Source organism: Ovis aries, chromosome X (assembly GCF_016772045.2).
Source record: "Ovis aries strain OAR_USU_Benz2616 breed Rambouillet chromosome X, ARS-UI_Ramb_v3.0, whole genome shotgun sequence".
Classification (NCBI taxonomy): domain Eukaryota; kingdom Metazoa; phylum Chordata; class Mammalia; order Artiodactyla; family Bovidae; genus Ovis; species Ovis aries.
The window spans coordinates 88,271,774-88,290,017 of NC_056080.1; the positions used below are offsets into that span (position 1 = coordinate 88,271,774).

General features: G+C 41.4%; 1 non-coding gene across 1 annotated transcript; it reads right to left on the bottom strand.

Moving 5' to 3' along the window:
* Positions 1–403: 403 nt before the first annotated feature.
* Positions 404–509, bottom strand: LOC114111795 (U6 spliceosomal RNA). The gene has a single exon (XR_003587543.1). It is a non-coding gene; the product is annotated as a U6 spliceosomal RNA (small nuclear RNA).
* Positions 510–18,244: the final 17,735 nt, after the last annotated feature.

The window sequence follows — 18,244 nt, forward strand, 5'->3', positions numbered from 1 at the left end:
GTCAAGAACCTAGAAAGGTAGAGTGAAAATTATCTTTCCATTCCCATATATGACAGAGTTCTATCTTTAAATTAAGAAGCAGTTATCGGAAAGTTAATTTGTCTAGGTGACTGGAAAGTGATTATTTTTTTAAAAAATTATTTTATTGAAGTACAATTGATTTATGTTAATTTCTGCTGTACTGCCTAGTGATTCGGTTATACATATGTCTGTGTGTTTCATAACTTTCCATTATGTTTCATCACAGAATATTGAATATAGTTCCATGGACCTCATTGTTTATCCATTGTATATATAATAGTTTGCATCTGCTAATCCCAAACTCCCAGTCCATCCCTCCCCTATCCCTGCTCTCCTCCTTGGCAACCAGGAGTCTGTTCTCTATGTCCATGAGTCTGTTTCTAAAAATACAGAATGCTTCATGAATTAGCCTGTCATCCTTGTGCAGAGGCCATGGTAATTTTCTTTGTATTGTTCCAGTTTTTAGTACATGTGTTGCCAAAGCAAGCAATTGCTGAAAAATGATTCTTAATCTAGAACATTATTTCACAAATACTGTGTGGTCCAGTGACCACCTGCATAAGAATTTTCCATGCCTATAAAATCCAAATACTGGGGTCTTATCTCAAACCAAAGCAACCAAAATCTTTTGGAGTAGAGTTCAGAAAAGGAAATTTTTAAAAGTTGTACTAGGTAAATCATACATACACTAAAATATGAGTGGTCAAAGTTGTGCTTTACAATGCTGGATGAGATCTTTAACAATTACCTTATAGATTTGCTTTGTAGCAAGTTGAGAATTGTGAGCCTGCTCAAACTGTTGGACTTATCTGGGAGCTAATAATGTGGTGATTTATTTAATGATTTGCTCATCTGTTTGGATGCTGATGTCTTTTTATCTGTAAGATTGCGCCAGCTGGTTCTGACTAGGAATTATTACATGAAATGCTTTGTTTGTGTTAAAATGTCATTATATTAATGATATTTAGTTATGTTTATTAGCACTTCATATTTTATATGTGAACATGTTCTGCAGAATTACTAGTATTTCAAAGGCTTCAAGTATAATTTGAGTACTTATTAATTTAAAATTTGACACTCCTAATAGAGTTAATATGTTTGCTTTTATTTTGACTCCTAGTATTGAGGCAAATAGTGACTTTTTTCTTGAACTATTCATTCTGTTCCCCTGAAGCACGTAGTATACCAGGTATTTCTCCAGAAAAGATGAGTTTGTCAGGCGAGTGTATTCTCCTCAGTTCTGTCTTGTCCCAACAAAATTTGAAGCGATGGATGTTAGAGCCTTCTGCTTGTAAGAGACAGACCATGTCTATAGCTCTCAGGTCTTGGACAGACCATGTTATGGCTCTTAGACAGATCAGTATTACAGCTCTGTGTTACAGCTTTATTTTATTTAGAAAATAGCAGCAAAATCCATCCTCGAGGCATGAGCGCATGCCGACCCAAAGACCCAAAGAGAAGAGAGTGGGGGAGTGCACCAGCTTGCAGGAGAGAGACCGACCCCTGGCCCTATGGCTCCTCTTTTTATATGTTTTTCCCTCCCCCTGGGCCTACCCTATGTAAATTGGGCGAGCCAGGAGTGCTGTTTGTTCTACCTGAGGTCCTCTGGTCCTCAGACCTTCCTTTGTTCTATTTTCGTGGGCTTTTCCTTCCTTATCTTTTAGCCACAGCCATTCTGGACTCCTGTTTCCAATTCTAACTACCTAATATTCCCCCCTTAAGAGATGGGAGGCCCAATTCTTTTGGAATAGGGGTGTCGAGGTCTTTCTGGCTACTTCCTGCTGAACTGGGATGGTGAGGGGCATTGGGCCTCCCCCTCTTGTTAGTCTCAGGCTTCAGAGTCTTTACAGCGGTGTCCATCTAAGGGTGAGTGATACTTTTCATGGTCGGCTATAGTTTTATATCTTTGTTGAACTGGCACTGCACGTTGTAGCTTGTTGACCTGGGCAGAGACATAACAGATTAGACAATTGACAATACATGGAACAATCATAAGCAGCATCAATATGGCATAACAAAGACTAGTAGGGGCAATTAGCCAATTCCAAATTCCCATCACCAGGATGGCTCAAGTCCCTCCTTGTTCAGAGATCAAAAGGTCTATCTCCTGTCTGTTTTGGAGTACAGTCCCAACCAAGCTGCATTGGCTCTTTAGAGCTGTCCTGAGAAATCTTATTCCCAGAAACTAGATTTTGGGGATATTTATTAGAATAGCACTCATTTATAGTTCTGAATAGGTATCTGAGATCTCCCAGGGGCTCAGAGGTGTATTGAGTGTCCTCTTTTGATTTTTTTCATGGCTTGACTTGTGAGTAGTGAATCCAGGAGTCATGTCCTGGTACCTTAACTGCTGTGGGGATAGAAAGTATTACAGGGTAGGGGCCCTTCCATGTGGGCTGGAGTTGAGCCTTTGGGGACCCATCTTTCCGGACTTTAATTAGGACTTGAGTCCCTGGAGCATATAGCGGTGACTCCTTAGAATCTTTTGGATCCTGGTTCACACCCCACAAGCGTATATCCTGCTGGAATTGCCCAATGACCATGGTATAAGACTGGAGGGTCTAAATCTCTGAATATAGGAAGAGGTCATTGACATAAACAAAAGGTCTCCCATATAGCATCTCATAAGGACTGCTGCTGCTGTTGCTGCTAAGTTCCTTCAGTCGTGTCCGACTCTGTGCGACCCCATAGATGGCAGCCACCAGGCTCCCCCGTCCCTGGGATTCCCCAGGCAAGAACACTGGAGTGGGTTGCCATTTTCTTCTCCAATGCATGAAAGTGAAAAGTGAAAGTGAAGTCACTCAGTCGTGTCCGACTCTTCGTGACCCCATGAACTGCAGCCTACCAGGCTCCTCCATCCATGGGATTTTCCAGGCAAGAGTACTGGGGTGGGTTGTCATTGCCTTCTCCTCATAAGGACTAAGACCAACCTGCTCCTTATTGCCCTTAGGGGCAATACGGGTGTGGAGGAGAGCTATTGGTAAAGCCTCCTTCCACCCTAGGGAGGTCTCCTGGGTTATCTTTTTTTATTGCTGATTTTAAGAATTGCTTGGCTCTTTCTACTTTTCCTGAAGACTGAGGCCTCCAGGCACAATGGAGATAATAAGTAATGCCCAATGTTTTAGAGACCCCTTGGGTGACCTTAGAAGTAAATGATGTCCCATTGTCACTTTGTAATGACCTGAGCAGACAAAATCTTGAAATAATTTCATGGAGCAATTTTTTGTTTTTACCACCTCCTTAGTGTGTAGGTATATTGTTAGAGCCATGCAGTGACCATGGTGATAGTGAAGATGACTGTCTTGAGAGGTAAGCATTTTTTCTTGTTGTTGCTAATTAACTATTCATTTTGAAAATTGGAGTTCTTTACACATTCTGGGGTGAATTTTTTAGATGAAGCTTTCTGTTACAACATATATTTTAGGTGAGCAAACAAAACCAATCATCTTATTTTGATGATAAGTATAGAGCATATTGGAGCTTCCCAGATGGCTCAATGGTAAAGAATCCACCTGCCAAAGCAGGATACTCAGTTTGGACCCCTGGGTTGGGAAGATCCCCTGGAGAAGGAAATGGCAACCCACTCCAGTATTCTTGCCTGGGAAATGCCATGGACAGAGGAGCCTGGTGGGCTACAGTCCATGGGGTCACAAAGATTCAGATATGACTGAGCTACTGAGCAGCAGCAGCAGCATAAGGCATATTAAATGTTCATAAATATTCAGAGTAGATACAGATTAAGACAGGTGTTATAAATTGGAAAACATTCAGAAATTAGAACACTGCCTTCTTAGAAACACTTCAAACTTTTCACTTGATTTGTAGAACAGTTTGGGAGTTTATTGGATCTTCCCTGGTGGCTCAGACGTTAAAGTGTCTGCCTACAATGCCTACCATGTGGGAGACCCGGGTTCAATCCCTGGGTCAGGAAAATCTCCTGGAGAAGGAAATGGCAACCCACTCCAGTATTCTTGCCTGGAAAATACCATGGATGGTGGAATCTGGTAGGCTGCAGTTCATGGGGTCGCAAAGAGTTGGACACGACTGAGCGACTTCAATTCACTTCACTTCACTTCAGCCTTCTCAGTCTGGGTGGGAAAGCCTTCGATCCATCCTGTGAATGTATCTATCATGATTAATAGGTATTTATACCCTTGAGAAACTGGCATCTGGGTGAAGTCCATCTGCCAGTCCTCTCCTGGGTAGGCCCCACGTCATTGGACAGGCTGGAGTCTTCGAGCTCCTTGGGGGTTGTTTAATTGGCAAGTGGGACAAGAGACCACTTACCTTAGAGTTGCTTGGAAGCCTGTTCCTCTGAAGGATATTTCTAGTAATCTTTGGAGGGCCTTTCTCCCTAAATGAGTGGTAGCATGTAAGGAGTTAACTAACTTCCATTGGAGATTTCCAGGCAGAAAAAGGAGTCCTTCCTTTTGGAACCACTCCATATGATCTTCTTGAAAGCCCTCACTCTTAGCTTTAAGAGTCCTACCTTCAGTATATGAAGGAGTTTCTGGCAAATTAGTCTGTGTGATTAAGGTGGCAACCCCTATTAGGTCATTGTTCTGCAATGCTGCTCTCTTAGCTGCCTGATCAGCTGCTTGGTTCCCTCATGTCACTTCCATGCTCCCTTTTTGGTGTCCTTCACTGTGGGAGACTGAAACCTCAGTGGGCCGATGGACTGCCTCCAAGAGTCTAAGAATTTGGTCACCATATTTGATTGGGGACCCTTGGGTGATCAAGTGGCCCCTTTCTTTCTAAATAGCAGCATGTGCATGTAGCACAAGAAAGGCATACTTGGAGTCAGTGTAAATGGCTATTTTTTTTTTCCTTTTCCCAACTCTAACGCTCAAGTCAGGGCTATGAGCTCAGCTAACTTGGGGGTAGCAGGAGGGTGGCTGGGTTAAGAACCTCACAAGGGGATATAGTGAGGCCTGGATTTTCAATCAGCACTACTTGATATCAGGATTCTTTGATCAGACATCCATAAATGGCCTTTCCCATTTAGGAGTTGTTTCACTTGGTGGCTGGTAAAAATAGTTAGTTTACCCCAAAGGAGAGTTTTAAAGCATCTTCTATCAGGATGGCAATAGCTGCAAGATTTTGAAGGCAGGGGGGCCAGCCTCAGGCGGTTGGATTGAGCCTCTTGGATAACTAAGCTACAGGCTGGGGCTCAGATCCCAACCTTTGAGTTAACACTCCCAGGGCTATTCCCTCTCTTTCATGGACATAAAGTTGGAATGCTTTTTCTGGGTCTGGCAACCTCAAGGCAGGTGCCTGAGTTAAGGCCTGTTTTAGTGTAGCTTCTGCCTTCTTTTGAGGAGTTCCTGACATTAATGGGATTGAATCATCCCATCCCTTTAAGCTTTCATATAAGGGCTGGGCAATTAGACCATAATTGGGTATCCAGATTCTACAATACCCAGTTAGCCCCAGGAAAGCTCCTAATTGTTTTCGAGTCACGGGGGAGGGAAACTGGAGGATTCCTTGTACCCAATCAGAGGACAAACTCTTGGACCTGTGTGTAATCTGAACTCCCAGGTAAGTGACCTTTGTCTCGACCATCTATGCCTTAGCACGGGAGACTTGATATCACCTTCCTGCCAAAAAGTTTAGAACCTGAATTGCATGTTGTTGGGCATTTTTCTCATCTGGAGAGCAGATTAGTAGGTCATCTATGTATTGTAATATTTTTTTCATTAGGTCCCAGGTCCAGATTTAGGAGATCCTGGCTAAGGGCTTGTCCAAACAAGTGGGGGCTATCTCTGAACCCCTGAGATAATACTGTCCAAGTCATCTGTTGGTGTTTTTCTCCTGGGGCCTCCCACTCAAAGGCAAAAAGATATTGGGATTTTTTAGCCAGCGGTATGCAAAAAAATGTATCTTTGAGATCCAAGACTGTAAACCACTTGGCACTGGGTGGGATTTCTCCCAAGATTACATAGGGATTGGGTACTGTGGGATGGAGGGGGATTACAGCTTCATTTATGATCCAGAGATCTTTCACCAGGTTCCATCCTTTTTCTTTACTGAGAGGATTGGGGTGTTACATAGCAGATTGTTGGGGACCAATAGCCCACAAGCAAGAAATTTATTTATTAAAGGCTGTAGTCCCTCCTGAACCTCTGTTTTGAGGGGATATTGTTTCCGGTTAGGAAACCCAGTGGGATCTCGGAGGACAATGGTGACAGGTTCAGCTAGGTGGGCTCATCCAGGAATTCCCTGATCCCACACCTGGGGGTTAATTTTGTCCTCCCATAGTTTTTGGTTGCTCTTTATTGGAGGAGGTGTAATGGGTTCTTCAGTAGTAACTAGAAGCTGTGGAGCTCTAGGGGCTGAAAAGCTTCCCATCACAAGGGTGGTCTCCAGTTTAGTGAGTATATATCTTCCCATTAAAGGAGTAGGACACTCAGGGACCACCAGAAACTGGTGGGAAAATATTTGTCCATCCCAGCAACAAAGAAGTGCTTGGGTGAATCTTTTAGTAGTTGTTTTTCCTGTAGCACCCAAAATGGTACAGGTTCGGGAGGAGAAGGCTCCAGAATAGGAGGTCAGGACACAGTAGGTAGCCCCCGTGTCAACCAAGAAATTCTCAGACCTACCTGCCACATCCAGTTGCCCCCTTGGCTCCGGCCTCGTGATGGTTATCTGTGACAGGTGGGCTGGCTGGAGCGGGCCTCTTCAGTCCTGAACCATTGTGATGGAAGGCTTGGTGTTTGACCTTGAGGCTTTTGGGTCCCAAGGGCAGAGTGCCGCCCAATGTCCCAATTGATGGCATTTGTAGCAAGCCATTTTAGGAGACTTGTCACAGTTTGGACACTCTTTGGCCCAATACCCCACCTGTCTACATATTAGGCATTTGCCTCATGCCTTGTCCTTTAAGGACTCAGGGTGTGCCATAGGGCTTCCCTGGAGGGCAGCCAGCATCTGGGCATGCCTTGTCTCTTTCCTTCTCTCCCTCTCCTTGGCCTTGGCCTCCTTCTCCTGTTTTCTGTTATAAAAGTTATTGGTGGCAGTCTGGACCATCTCGTCTAAAGAGGAAGCAGGGTCCTGCTGCTGTAGCGGTTGTAACTTAATTCTGATATCTGATGCACATTGGGACAGGAATTTGTCCTTTAAAATCACCTGTCCTAAGAGTCTAAGTCCAGATTGGTAAACTTTGGGAGGGCCTCTTTTAGCCTGTCCAGAAAGGCAATGGGGTTCTCATTGGGCTCCTGAGTTATTGCTGAGACCCAGGCATAGCTGATTACTTTCTGCTGGGCTGATTTCAGTCCTGCCTTCACACAGATTAGAAAATGATCTCTTTCCCAGATGTGCTCAGGATCATTATAATTCCAATTAGGATCAGAGGAGGGGACTTCAGTTTCCCCTACTGGGTATTTATCACTTGACATGTGAAGCCCTGTTCCATATCTTCAGGCTTTTTTTAAGACCCTAATATGTTCAGGGTCAGATTAAGTTTGACTAAATATGACCATGATGTCCTTCCACGTCAAGTCAAAGGCCAAGATAATATGTTGGAATGTATCTATATATTTGCCTGGGTCATCTGTATAGTTTCCCAGGCTTTGTTTGATCTGTCTTAGTTTTATGAGGGAAAAGGGCTTATGGACCCCGGTTGGTCTGAATTCTCCTCCAGTGTCAACTAAGGGGCATACTCGAGCTGGCTTTTGTGGAGGGGATGCTCCTGGATATGGTGGCACATTTGGATACAAGGAAGGAACACCAGGCAACTCAGGAGTTGTAGAAGGCTCTAGTCTTTTCGGGGCCGTGGGAGGTGAGCCTTTACGGGGAGGGGGGGGGTTCCTTTTCTTGGTTGCCTGTGCCTAACACCATTTGCCTAGTAGTCTCACTTTTAGGGCATACAACAATCCCATACTTAAGACAGAGTTCCTTTATATCTCTTGAAGTGAAAAGTGAAAGTGAAGTCGCTCAGCTGTGTCTGACTCTTCATGACCCCATAGACTGCAGCCTACCAGGCTCCTCTGCCCATGGGATTTTCCAGGCAAGAGTACTGGAGTGGGTTGCAATTGCCTTCTCATATCTCTTAGTTGGAAGAAAATTTGGACATAGGGGATCTCTGTCCATTTCCCTTGTCTTTTGCAGAATAATTCTAGTTGTAGAATGGTATTGTAATTTAAACTCCCATCCTCAGGCCAGTCTTCTTCATCCCCCAGTGGATACTGTGGCCACGCAGTGGCACAAAAGAATTTTAAGCGACTTCTCCCTAGGATCGAATAGCTTCCAGTTATCAAGGATGCATCTCAAGGACGTTGGCAGGGAAGTGGATTGGTTATTTCCCATCTGAAAGACAGTTATGACAGGGAGGAAAAGAAAAAGAAAAAAACTAACAGGCCTCCTTCAATTTCCATGGGTGGACTTCATTAGGGGTGAGTCTTTCTGAAGCTTATCCTACCCAGCACTGTTGCAACCTGAGAGCCAGGTGTCCCCGGGTCAGGGTGCAGATCTCCAGGCAGGTTGAGGCGTGACAGCCTCCTAGAGATCAAATCCCTGGGCAGGTTGAGACGTGATGACCTCCTGGGACCCCTGGATGGGCGGATCACCAATCAGGTTGAGACGTGGCAACCTTTGGAGGACCAGATCGCTAGGCAGGTCAAGGCAGCATGACCTCCTGGGACCCCTGGACTGGAGTTGGGCACCGCAAGATCTCCAGCATGACCAATACTGGGTAGGATTCAGTCCAGTTCAGTCGCTCAGTCTTGTCTATCTCTTTGCAACCCCCACGAATCACAGCTCACCAGGCCTCCCTGTCTATCACCAACTCCTGGAGTTAACTCACGTCCATCGAGTCAGTGATGCCATCTAGTCATCTCATCCTCTGTCGTCCCCTTCTCCTCCTGCCCCCAATCCCTCCCAGCATCAGGGTCTTTTCCAATGAGTCAACTCTTCGCATGAGGTGGGCAAAGTACTGGAGTTTCAGCTTCAGCATCAGTCTGATCATCAGATCATCATCAGACCAGGACTGATCTCCTTTAGGATGGACTGGTTGGATCTCCTTGCAGTCCAAGGGACTCTCAAGACTCTTCTCTAACACCACATTTCAAAAGCATCAATTCTTTGGTGCTCAGCCTTCTTCACAGTCCAACTGTCACATCCATACATTACCACAGGACCTTTGTTGGCAAAGTAATATCTCTGCTTTTGAATATGCTATCTAGGTTGGTCATAACTTTCCTTCCAAGGAGTAAACGTCTTTTAATTTCATGGCTGCAACCATCATCTGCAGTGATGTGGGGTTGTAATTTTAACTCATTGCCAGTTCACTGCAGATGGGAATAGATATCATGACATAAAGTAATCCAAGGCTGTGCCCTGAGACTGGAAAAAGGTAAAACAGTCATAAGCCTTGTCATCTTACTCTAAGGGATTGTAAGTCACTGATTTTCGCCCCTAGTCTTCCATAAGAGCTGGTTATGGTGTCTCCACAGGTAAACAATGTCACGAACCTCAGTCCATAGTTCCTCAGGCACTCTATGTATCAGATCTAGTCCCTTAAATCTATTTCTCACTTCCACTGTATAATCATAAGGGATTTGATTTAGGTCATACCTGAATGGTCTAGTGGTTTTCCCTACTTTCTTCAATTTAAGTCTGAATTTGGCAATAAGGAGTTCATGATCTGAGCCACAGTCAGCTCTGTCTTGTTTTTGCTGACTGTATAGAGCTTTTCCATCTTTGGCTGCAAAGAATATAATCAGTCTGATTTCGGTGTTGACCATCTGGTGATGTCCATGTGTAGTCTTCTCTTGTGTTGTTGGAAGAGGGTGTTTGCTCTGACCAGTTCATTCTCTTGGCAAAATTCTATTAGCTTTTGCGCTGTTTCATCCCTTATTCCAAGACCAAATTTGCCTGTTACTCCAGGTGTTTCTTGAATTCCTACTTTTGCATTTCAGTCCCCTATAATGAAAAGGACATCTTTTTTGGGTATTAGTTCTAAAAGGTCTTGACAGGGAACAAGACCATCCCCAAGGGGAAAAAAATGCAAAAAAGCAAAATGGCTCTCTGGGGAGGTCTTACAAATAGCTGTGAAAAGAAGAGAAGTGAAAAGCAAAGGAGAAAAGGAAAGATATAAGCATCTGAATGGAGAGTTCCAAAGAATAGCAAGAAGAGATAAAGCCTTCCTCAGTGATCAATGCAAAGAAATACAAGAAAACAACAGAATAGGAAAGACTAGAGATCTCTTCAAGAAAATTAGAGATACCAAGGGAACATTCATGCAAAGATGGGCTTGATAAAGGACAGAAATGGTATGGACCTAACAGAAGCAGAAGATTTTAAGAAGAGGTGGCAAGAATACACAGAAGAACTGTACAAAAAAGAGCTTCATGACCCAGATAATCACGATGGTGTGATCACTCACCTAGAGCCAGGCATCCTGGAATGTGAAGTCAAGTGGGGCTTAGGAAGCATCACTACAAACAAAGCTAGTGGAGGTGATGGAATTCCAGTGGAGCTATTTCAAATCCTGAAAGATGATGCTGTGAAAGTGCTGCACTCAATATGCCAGCAAATATGGAAAACTCAGCGGTGGCCACAGGGCTGGAAAAGGTCAGTTTTCATTCCAACCCCAAAGAAAGGCAATGCAAAAGAATGCTCAAACTACTGCACAATTGCACTCTTCTCACACGCTAGTAAAGTAATGCTCAAAATTCTCCAAGCCAGGCTTCAGCAATACGTGAACCATGAACTCCCAGATGTTTAAACTGGTTTTAGAAAAGGCAGAGGAACCAGAGATCAAATTGCCAACATCCGCTGGATCATGGAAAAAGCAAGAGAGTTCCAGAAAAACATCTATTTCTGTTTTACTGACTATGCCAAAGCCTTTGACTGTGTGGATCACAATAAACTGTGGAAAATTCTGAAAGAGATGGGAATACCGGACAACCTGACCTGCCTCATGAGAAACCTATATGCAAGTCAGGAAGTAACAGCTAGAAATGGACATGGAACAACAGACTGGTTCTAAATAGGAAAAGGAGTACGTCAAGGCTGTATATTGTCACCCTACTTATTTATACTTATTTATTTTCTATGCAGAGTATAGAAGAATATTTAACTTACTATTCAACTTATAACTTAACTTATTATAACTTAATTTAATATTTGACTTAATATAAGTTAAATATTATCATTAGAAATGCTGGGCTGGAAGAAGCACAAGCTGGAATCAAGATTGCTGGGAGAAATATCAATAACCTCAGGTATGCAGATGACACCACCCTTATGGCAGAAAGTGAAGAGGACCTGAAAAGTCTCTTGATGAAAATGAAAGAGGAGCGTGAAAAAGTTGGCTTATAGCTCAACATTCAGAAAACTAAAATCGTGGCATCTGGTTCCATCACTTCATGGGAAATAGATGAGGAAACAATGGAAATAGTGTCAGACTTTATTTTTTAGGGCTCCAAAGTCACTGCATCTGGTGACTGCAGTCATGAAATTAAAAGACGCTTACTCCTTGGAAGAAAAGTTATGACCAACCTAGATAGCACATTGAAAAGCAGAGACATTACTTTGCCAACAAAGGTCTGTCTAGTCAATGCTATGGTTTTTCCAGTGGTCATGAATGGATGTGAGAGTTGGACTGCGAAGAAAGCTGAGCGTCAAAGAATTGATGCTTTTGAACTGTGGTGTTGGAGAAGACTCTTGAGAGTCCCTTGGTCTGTAAGGAGATCAGCCCTGGGATTTCTTTGGAAGGAATGATGCTGAAGCTGAAACTCCAGTACTTTGGCCACCTCATGCGAAGAGTTGACTCATTGGAAAAGACTCTGATGCTGGGAGGTATTGGGGGCAGGTGGAGAAGGGGACGACAGAGGATGAGATGGCTGGATGGCATCACTGACTCAATGGATGTGAGTCTGAGTGAACTCTGGGAGTTGGCGATGGACGGGGAGGCCTGGCATACTGTGATTCATGCATCGCAAAGAGTCAGACACGACTGAGTGACTGAACTGAACTGAAACCTTTATATTGTAATATCTAACTCATGACTAAGGTTAGAAAATTAAGCTAGATCTTGCATTGTGTCTAAATATGTCTTGTTATGTCTTTGTCTCTGGGTAATATTTTGGAGATTAATTTGTAAATAAGCTCTATTTAATTGACTTAAAGAAAAATAAGTGCTTACAAATCAAATAATTCTAAGTTAAGCAATAAATTCCAGTCTCCAGCACAATGGGTTCATGTGAACTGAGAAATATTCAATTAAATACCTGATATTAATATTTTTTGACCTGTCTAAACAGGTCAGACCTAATGTAGACATGTCTTAGAGTAGTTAACATTAAGTAGAATATTTTCATTGTACCTAGGTTTAATATAAGTTAAATATTATCATATCTGTTACAAGTTTGTCAACAGGAAAATTACCTCTGGAGAAGAAACTTCTAAAAAATTGTAAATGAGATATGAGCTTTTAGATAAACTCTATTAAGAATAATTATGCTTTAGGAATATCTATCTAAAATAATCTCTCCAGATTGGGTTAACTTGAATTTCTAAGGGTTGTGCTAAACTAAGTGTTGGAAGTCTATTGAATAGTTAGGTCATTTCCAAATAAAATAAGATTTTGAAACATTTACTACTAAACACTAATTTCCTTTTACAGAAAAACTAAAGAGATTTTGGACTATAAATGAATAATGTTTAATGCCATCCTAAAGTGTTCTAAGAAAGCAAGGGTTTTAGAAATTATCACTGATATTTATGCTCACCAATCTATAAAGTGCTAATATAAAAGTTCTTGGTTGCTAAAGGAAAGTAGGAAGTGTGTTTCAGTTAAAAAAAATAGGTATGAAAAAATACTAAAAACAGTTATGCATGATCAGGATTTTCTAAAATTGGATTACAATTAGTTAGATAAATGGATTTTGTTAGGAATGATACAGCCATAGAAAAACTGGTTAGAGCCAACTAGCTCCAAGATGGCCGAGTCTTTCACTAGACTTTGAGCCTTGGTATTGATGCCCATTGTGACATATCAAGCTAAATGATACACTCATTGATATTGACTAAATCTGACCAAATGTTCTAAACCCTTTTAATTGATTTTTTTGACAAAGCTTCATAAATCGAATTCTTTTGAAGTTCCTTTGACCTCTAGCTCACTTTGGGGTGCTTCAGAAGGCCCCTGAAACATCCTAAAGAGAGATATGAAACTAATTGTGTTTATTTGGTTGGTTAAATTACATGACAAATAATATCAAATGAGTAATAAACCCTCTCATGTTATAATGTATGGTAAATATTACTTATATAGATATCCTAGAAATTCTTAACATTCTGATATGTCCTGGTATCTAATGGAAAGCTTGATGACTTCACAAAAGTTAACAAAAGACTGAATGAACCACCGAATATGCTTATAACTTTTATGGTTTCTATCTGAAAAATTATGGATTTGAATCTTATGTTTTCCAGGAATAGGGAAAACCTTCCTCTCAAACTAATTATGACAATAATTTGGTAAAATTATACATTATAAACAAAACAATTGTATGTTCTATCTGACTCCTCCATAAATTGGAAACTCTTAGGTTTCCAGTGAGTTTATCAAATGACTTAGGAAGGTTATCTCACTAACAGGTACAAAAATCTCAAGGAATTTTTGAGACCTTAAAAAGGGAAGAATTCACCTAGATTTGTTAGGTGAAATCTGTGATAAGCCTTTGGTGTGAGTTTTCCAGTTCAGTTCAGTTCAGTCGCTCAGTCATGTCCGACTCTTTGCAACCTCATGCACCTACAGCACGCCAGGCCTCCCTGCCCATCACCAACTCCCAGAGTTTATTCAAATTCATGTCCATGAATCAGTGATGCTATCCAACCATCTCATCTTTTGTCATCCCCTTCTCTTCCCACCTTCAATCTTTCCAACATCAGGGTCTTTTCAAGTGAATCAGTTCTTCTCATCGGGTAGCCAAAGTATTGGAGTTTCAGCTTCAGCATCAGTCCTTCCAATGAATGTTCAGTACTGATTTCCTTTAGGATGAACTGGTTGGATCTCCTTGCAGTCGAAGGGACTCTCAAGAGTCTTCTTCAACACCACAGTTGAAAAGCATCAGTTCTTTGGTGCTCAGCTTTCTTTATAGTCCAGCTCTCACATCCATATACAACTATTGGCAAACCATAGCTTTGACTAGATGGACCTTTGTTGGAAAAGTAATGTCTCTGGTTTTTAATATGCTGTCTAGATTGGTCATAATTTTTCTTCCAAGGAGCAAGCGTCTTTTAATTTCATGGATATAGTCACCATCTGCAGTGATTTTGGAGCCCAAGAAAATAAAGTCTGTCACTGTTTCCCCATATATTTGCAATGAAGTGATGGGACCAGATGCCATGATCTTAGTTTTCTGAATGTTGAGTTTTAAGTTAACTTTTTCACTCTCCTCTTTCACTTTCATCAAGAGGCTCTTTAGTTCTTCTTCACTTTCTGCCATAACGGTGGTGTCATCTGCATATCTGAGGTTATTGATATTTCTCCCTGTAATCCTGATTCCAGCTTGTGCTTCATCCAGCCCAGCGTTTCTCATAATGTTCTCTGCATATAAGTTAAATAAGCAGGGTGACAATATACAGCCTTGACGTACTCCTTTCCCTATTTGGAACTACTCTGTTGTTCCATGTCCAGTTCTAACTGTTGCTTCTTGACATGCATACAGATTTCTCAAGAGGCAGGTCAAGTGGTCTGGTATTCCCATCTTTTGAAGAATTTTTCCGTTTATTGTGGTCCACACAGTCAATGCTTTGGCATAGTCAATAAAGCAGAAATGGATGTTTTTCTGGAACTCTTGCTTTTTTAATGATCAAACAGATGTTCACAATTTGATCTCTGGTTCCTCTGCCTTTTCTAAATCCAGCTTGAACATCTGGAAGTTCATGGTTCATATACTGTTGAAGCCTGGCTTGGGGAATTTTGAGCATTACTTTTACTAGCATGTGAGGTGAGTGCAATTGTGCGGTAATTTGAGCATTTTTTGTATTAACTTTCTTGGGATTGGAATGAAAACTGACCTTTTCCAGTCTTCTGGCCACTGCTGAGTTTTTGAAGTTTGCTGGCATACTGAGTGCAGCACTTTCACAGCATCATATTTTAGGATTTGAAATAGCTCAACTGGAATTCCATCACCTCCTCTAGCTTTGTTCATAGTGATGCTTCCTAAGGCCCACTTGACTTCGCATTCCAGAACTTTCCAGCCCTGTTTTATTTTACAATTTCAGTCTGAGAATCTATAAATATTTCAGCAAAATAAAAAGTTTATGATCAATTATGGTTCTATAAATCGTCAGGCCAAAATTGATGAGAGCAGACCTATTCTGCCAACAAACTAGCCTTAATTTTGATATATTGATCAAAATTATGTAATTTTAGGTAGAAAAAGATGTTTCAATAAATGTTAGATCCCAGTTTGTTAATGGAGGTCAGAATCTAGTAAGACTCATTTCTTGGATAGTTCGTTGCTGTTATGTGATATTAATGTACAATTTAGTTGAATTCTTAAAGAACACCATAAGTTTATTTCTGAAGCTTATCTCAGTAATCTGTCTTTGGATTAAGATCATGACCTGTAACCAGGACTGGAAAGAGACATAGTTTAAGGGACTGTCTCCAACCTGGATGAAAGGACTTTTTTTTTTTTTTTTCAATCAGGTACTGTTAACTAGCTCATGCAAAATGAAACTGAAGAGAAATTGACTGTTAGATTAATTCCCACTTCCAAAGGCCCCTACACTGGACTGTTCTATAGTGAAGAGAGCTGACATGGTCTCACCTTAAAATGATGCTCAAACAGAGGAGAAACTACACTACACCAGGATGAGAAGACGACAACATCACAGTTAGACAGCTTGCCCAAGATGCTGGACCTGATTCTTATGATCATTTATAAAGTTTTCTTGACTTCTTAGACCTTTACATATAAATCAAATGCTTTTCTATCATAGGCCTGATTCTATGCTAGTTTTAGAAATCAATCCAATTGTTAGCTTTGTGGCGAATTACCTGTGTCTAGTTCTGGGTTAGCTTGGTAAATTTCTCTACTGCAAGGCTCTAACTGGTTGGCCCTGAGAAAATTTACTTAAAAAAAAATCATAGTCATATTCAGGTCACTATTGATATTACTAGATGGGGTCCCCTCACTGGGCTAATTAATAATGCCTGCTCTGACTTTGGCCATAAATTTGATCTTTTTTCTATTACTCAAGCTCAATCAGAGCAATAAGCAAAGTTTCAACAATGGAGGAAAAAAATCTCCCACAATTATGGGATAGATTTATATAGATAACACCAGCCTATGGTAGTTTAGGTTTAAAGTCTCCTCTATGTTGGAAACAATTAAATCAGTCTAGTAACACTAGAAAACTGGGTATGTGCCTTCTAGACAGTGCCAATATATAATTTCCCTGGAAGATAAAGATTCGTACAGAGTAGACTTAGTCAGATGACCTAGGATATCCTGGGCTACATCTAATGGAAACTCTTAAGTCTTACTTGTGACTTTACTAATACTGCTGGCTATGTTATTTGTATTTCACCTGCTTTACAAAACTGCTGCTTTTTACACTGCCAAATGTGTGATTGATGCCTCTGATAAAATAGTATATAGTTCCATATGAGATCAATGAAGGTAACAATGTAACTCTAGATATGGGAAGAAGCAACAAGAGGGAATGTTTTCCTGGACCAAGAGGCTAGTAAGACAGGTGGTCCAGAGAATTTTGGAAACTATTTCATGGCCTAGTCCAGTAACAGCACATTAAGAGGCCTGTCAACAAAATTTTTGCCAAACTTGACAATGGGCATTCTCAGCACCATGGGATAAGATGGTCATGAAATGCCCCTCCTCAAAATCATGGTCAAGTTTTTGAGCAAAAAGGGGCTCTGCCAACTAAAAACTGACACTTGCCATCTACGTCTACAAAGATTAAATCAGGGCCACTGCAACTGTTGACCTTCAACTCCCCTGAAAGGAGTTCAGGGTGAAAATCAGGAATGAGGCACTCTGTGCTCTGGGAAAAACTGGCAGAACAGGCCCGCAGATAGTTAGATCTTTTCAGGAGAAGATTTTATGAGTCCCAATTCTTGCATCTTCTCATACCTAGGAGAAACAATGATGTCATTAATGGTGACATCTGCTTTGGCTGTTAAGGAAAATCTTACAATTAAAAGTCAAAATAGAGTAGCTGTGGTTCAGACATCCTGGGAAATTTCATCCTGGGTGTAATTTCAGACTAGACTTTGTATTGCTAAACACTTGAGTTTTCTGAGTCATGTCAGGCTTGGATGCCACAATTCTCAAAACAGTGTCTGCTGGAAGCTAGTAACTGCAACCTTACTTTTTTTTAAATAAAACTAGGCAACTGCCTACCTGGCTACAAGTCTCCCCAAAGTGCCAGGTCCAAACTGGGTTTCCGGCCTGTTCTTCTAAAAAGAAATAAGATTTATTTTGTCTATTAAAATTCCAGTTATCACTCCTCCTACTACTTCTAATTGGGTCTGTTACACCAAAATGGCAGCCCAAGGGACTGAGATTTTAATCATATAAGACTCAGATCTAGGACTTGGAACTCAGAAATATTTCCAACTCAGTGTCTATTCTCCAAGCTGAAGCAGTCCTATGCCCCATTTTGACAGGAAGTTATCACAGTCATAGTGGCCTAGTTCCCTAAATTAAAACTGAGCAGGACTCTGTGGGGTTCTGGAGTATAGATATGTTCTGTGTTCTCCATTTCTTGTCTGTAGGATATAGTCTTCATTCAGCCTCCTTGACCTTCCCTAAGTTCCAAAGGGTAGATTCAAACAATTGCTAATCAGGGAAGGGAGGGCATACAGAAACAGAGGAAAAAACAATCAAATGGTGGTACAGCCTTGAGACAGAGTTTTGGTTCCTACTAAAAAAAAAAAAAAAGCATAACAATGTCTTTGAGTTCTTCTACAGAACTGGAGCCCCCATCCAGGTGGAGGATGGTAACTTCAGACTGAACACAAGATTCCTGGAGCACAGCTCTGTTGCCTCACCACCAACCAAAAAAAAAAAAAAAAAAGTCACAAACCCTGCAGCTCTTACCCAAATGTTGTGTCCTGTTTCTGGGGACCAGTGATGACTATCCTATTAGGTCTCCTGTTTGGCCCCTGTCTATTTCATTTCTGAGAGGAGCCAACAGGTTCAAACTAAATTGCTATTATTACAAGGGTGAATGTTGGTTTCAGGCA